Source organism: Tasmannia lanceolata, unplaced genomic scaffold, assembly GCF_043159265.1.
Source record: "Tasmannia lanceolata isolate RefF3 unplaced genomic scaffold, GAP_Taslan_0.1 ptg000003l, whole genome shotgun sequence".
Taxonomy (NCBI): Eukaryota; Viridiplantae; Streptophyta; class Magnoliopsida; order Canellales; family Winteraceae; genus Tasmannia; species Tasmannia lanceolata.
The window spans coordinates 51,411,818-51,416,840 of NW_027518680.1; the positions used below are offsets into that span (position 1 = coordinate 51,411,818).

At 38.4% G+C, this 5,023-nt stretch overlaps 1 long non-coding RNA gene across 1 annotated transcript; it reads right to left on the minus strand.

The window, feature by feature from the left end:
* Positions 1-884: 884 nt before the first annotated feature.
* LOC143862938 (uncharacterized) lies at positions 885-1,541 on the minus strand. The gene is made up of 2 exons (XR_013240586.1): positions 1,420-1,541; positions 885-1,144 (listed from the first exon to the last, which is right to left on the minus strand). It is a non-coding gene; the product is annotated as an uncharacterized LOC143862938 (long non-coding RNA).
* Between the last annotated feature and the right edge of the window lie 3,482 nt (positions 1,542-5,023).

A 5,023-nucleotide genomic window follows, 5' to 3' on the forward strand; every position in this document is an offset into this window, starting at 1 on the left:
TCCTTCCATTGAGGACAAACCACTAGAAATAGAGGACAAACCACTGAGACCAAACCACTAGAAGTTGAGGAAGAACCAGAGAATTAAAAAGTTCTGTCAAAAGATGTAGACCTCTTGTTATATTAAGAGCATCAAGCTCACTCAAGCTATCTGCCCAAACTGGGTTTGCTCATATGTCACTAGTAATTAGTTTGGATCATTTGAGTCCTTTGTTTTCCCTATCTAGTGTGTCCATAAATGTTTCATATTTCTTTTCATTCAATAAATCGTTAGGATCTCTGCCAAACCCTAGCTATCCTAGCAAAAAAACTAACAAAAACCAGTGTGACACTCATAAATCTGGCTTGACTATTCTATTTAAAAAATATACCTTCAATTTTTTTTTCTAATTTTAAGTTTTGTTTCAAGGTACTTCAGTAAAAATAGATCATATGCATTTTTCTTACACTATTCCTATTTTCAGTATTTTATCATTTCTACTTGCCCTAGTCCTCACACCTAGAGGTGCCTAGTTTGAAACGACCTCTTATATTTATACTCTGAGAAGGTTATTTTACCTTGGCCGCCACTAAGTGTGCCACCTACATATCAGCATTTTCCCTTCTTGTGAACAACAGATCGAGATTAATCCCTCTAAAAAACCAAGGTTGTTATTCTCATCCCTTCGCAAAAAAAGGGTGAAAGGTTAATTTTTAGGTGAGGCAATTTTTTTTCTCTCTTTGAAAGTTGGGATCGAACGTCTCCAACCTCAGAGTTGAAAAAAAAAGTCTTAACCAATTAAGCTAGAGACTCAACCCTCCAGTGAGTAGCACCCACATGCCAAGTAGCTTTAAAATTAAGTCTGTTATAATGCATAGAATGCTATGCCCAATCAATCAGAAATGTTTGAACCGAAAACACTTCTACTTATTTTTTATTTATCAACTTCCAAAGAGACGAGGGTCGATAACATGTGGGAAGAGCATAGAGATTGAAGTTAGGGAACATCAACTGTCATGGCAACAACAATCCACACCCCTACGAATCCCCGTGCATTGGCCACCACCATTGAAACCTCTTTGAAGGCACTCATCAAAGCAATTAAATCCGGGATCGGCATAACAGCTGCCTATGCAGTGAGTCACTGTCGCTTCAACCTTGTCAACTGCATGCACATGTTACAAAAAATATATATATATGAGAAACTTAGGCTGTTATAGATTTATTGAGAAATTATTTATGAAAGGGCTTATAAACACATAAAGGTGGTACGTCCGAAGTACCATCCTTGATACTTGATCCAACAATAGCTCCTCAAAAAGTGATCTGCTGTTGGATCAAATATCAAGGATGGGATTTTGGGTACGTGTTTATCATATAATTTCTAAGAGTTATTAATGAGCTGTAGAGAGAGAGGAAGAAGAAGAAGAAATGCGTTACCAGAAATGGAAGCTGTGATGAAAAGAACGAGCGTAAGGGCAACAAAGAGTTGCTTCATAAATCCGAAGGAAGCCATTTTTTCAGTCTCAATGGTGATCTCAAATTGCTCAATGAGTCAAGGTGAGTGAGGAGAGTGTTGGCGTTGAGCCCTTTTTATAGCAAAGGATGGGGTTGAAGCGTTTCGTTTTCACTATCCTTTTAGATTTTGTACTTGTTAAAAGTTAAACATTTTAGCAAAGGATAGCCACGTGTGTGACAACATATATCTTAGATATATCTTGCCTCCAATTAGAAAATTGTGATCCTTGGAGGGTGTTTGGAAAGATTTTGTCTTTGCTAGTTTTAGATAGCCATGCCAATGAAAATATATATCTTAGATACATTGGGACCCACTATCTCATGCAAACTTTTATAGTGTTGTGTGATCAAATCATAAGCATGTGATTGAACAAAATAAATGCAAGAAGAGATGAGCCATAAATACCTCTATTTGACACTTATGTGACTGGTGATTCTGCATCTTGTTGTATCCCAACGTCTATAAAACAAAGAATGATTCGAGTAGTCTTCTACTCTCTCCACTTCCTTATGTGTATTTCAATGGGAGGAAATAAAAACCATATATGTGTGAGAGCAGGGACCATTCCCGTATTCCCGTATTTGTAATAACTTAAAGGGAAACCCTAGAATCCACCCAACAAACTCTTTTTCATCAAATAAGCCCACTAACCTTATTGGGCCTACAACGCGCCCACGGATACTAATAACCCATTACTATACCCTTTCCAACATGAACACACGTGCCTAAAGTGTTCCCTGCTCAAAAACTTTATTGATCACTAACCATAGACTAGCCATTATGGATTACTCTTTACTACAATAAAACATTCTCTACAATCTGGTTTTATAAAAGGCAAAACATGTGCTATGCAAGTCCACAAAAGTCTTACATCTCAATGTTGACCCAAATACAATTTGGATGAGATCTACCCATATCTATCTCAGTCAGAATCCGTGGGATCCCCGTCTCTATTTTGGGGCAGGTATTTAATGTTGATGAACACAAAAGGCAAGAAGATCCAAATAGGGACATTCCTTCATTGTAAATTTGAAATGAAAAACCATGTTGTTCACACCAATTTTGGGTTTTATCGGTCATGGATGACCGAATCAACAAGTGGTCATCCACGTTTCTGCGTCAACGGAATTATGTGCCATGGTGGCACATGATGGATGTATGGGGGAACGTGCATGAACCAAAAAGATAGAGGTGGACAGTTATTGAATCCCCATTGGACCACACCTTAAAGGACACAATAGGTCAAATGGGACCGAATTAGTACAATAATATATGTTGAACCGACTTAATGATGTGGCATTTTTGTTGCCAATCATGGGAAGTTAGAGGATAACCACCAGAACTGTGGAGTGAAAATAACGTGACCGCTCATAGGTAGTTACCAAAAAGTTTCCCTCCAAGAAGAATGTGCGGTAACGAGGAGGGGTTACCTGAATAAAACTATATAAGGAGGCATTTGTCTCCAAGAGTGAGTTCCCAAAACCAAATTCAAACATGTATTAGCATTTTATCTTTATTTTTCCAGCACAAGTACTCTTTACTTTTCCGTTGATGTAGCCTGTACTCGGATTAAGGAAGCAATGAATTCATCTTCCCAGGTGAGTCTGTCTCTTTAGTTCGCTTTGTCACTTGCACTAGCGCTTAATTTGTGCTTGTTTTGTCGTTTTGTTTGAGTTGTATGGTCTGTCGACCCTGAGTGTCTTCCACACCTCGCTTGTGTGGGCACCATTATCTTTCTTTCCCTTAGAACTCCACGCTTCACACATAAAAAGTCATTTCCATCTGTGTAAAGGCATAGAAACTGAAGGAGGAAGCATCGTTCCCCTCTTCTTCTCAATTGCTTGAAATCCAATCCTAGGGGATGAAGAGGTCTCAGTCTTCGACCCCCCCTCAAATTTAATTTTTGGATTTATATCTGCAGAGAGGCTAGCACGCCCCCCCCCCCACACACGCTCACAAACACACCCTAGCTCACACACTCAGATCGAAGGAGGCAAAACCACCAACACCTTTTTTTGGCACGCCCGGCGGGACACTATGAGTTGCATGGCGTCTAATGGCCTATGATACATGAAATAAAACTTCAAGGCCCGGTGCTTCTTGAAATATTAGTAAAACTAACACTTCTAAAGGCACCAGAGAGCAGGATAGAAGGACCATTGATTGAAGAAATCCTTTACTAGAGGAAAATCTAAACACCACTCCGCCCACTAGAGAGTCTCCCTCGCGTGGACGAGGCCCTGACGTGCCATTGTCATTTCAGGAGGTGGTAGCCACAGCGACATGGATGAGAATTCCCACGAGTTGTGTCAAATGGAAGCTTGCCAAATCTCTGAAGTGATGAGGCCCTTTCAGTCCTCTAGCAAGAAGTTTTCTAAGCAAGTAGGTAGTTTGGCTTTCTTGATGTCCGACAATATGGCGCCGACAGTGTTGGAAGGGTTTTCACCCCCAAGTGAAATCGCTATGCGCAACGGAACTGCAAATCACCTAAAACAAAAAATTTCTCGCCGATTTTGCCCTTTAACCCAGGAACCTAGGGACTAGATGATCTGATGGTGATTCAAATAAAAATATATTACATGAAAATACCTTTGTGACTGACTGTAATATCATCCTCTTCTTGATCTACTCCTCGAACGGCCACAAATGATCCGATTGCCGCTGACTCGCATGTTAAACCGATCTATTCCATCAAATTGCGCGAAAGACAGTTGTAAAACTTTTCTTCAAACATATGTACTGATTTATATCAGTTACTTTGGATGGGAATTTGAATTTTCTTGATGGAGCTTTAGGTTTTCTCAATAGAGTTGGTTTCCTACTTTAATAAATTCTTAAAGTTTCTCCCACAAAGTAGTAATTTATAATCTTTAAAGTCTACCTATTCATCCTCATTCATTTTTAAGAAAATTTTACAACCATGAAGATAACCTGTTCAGGTAGCACAGAAACTACATCTTCATATAGCAGATTTACCTTGCATCAGGCCATTCGCATAACAGTCAACATAATTCCTATTCATACATGGATATATAACAATTCCAGACATAAGTGACGTCCCATTTTCTTTATATTCAAATTGACCAAGATAACACTTTCATTAGGACATATACTGGTTATCCATATCCAGACTCTACTTCCTCATTCAAATAACACTGAAATTGTAAATGGAAAATCACAGATGGCAAAATCCTAACCTTGCTTTACTTTTTAACCTGTGCTATATCAAGACCAAAACAAAAAAGAGGACTAATATGAATGCGATTATGTTTTTTTTTATCACATTTTTAGTTTCCCAAATCAACGACTTCAATAGTGAAACCAGATTTTCAAACAAGCTACAAGAATTAGCAACTGAAAATGCACAACTATGTTAACTCCTTTCACCTTTTTTTATTTCTCAAAATCAACTGAAGGTGCACTTCTAAATATAAATGTCCAAAACAGGACCTTGAGTCAATTAGCATAATTCATTCGTCAGTCAAACAACTAAAAGATTTAATGCTAGTGTAATAATTTAGAAAT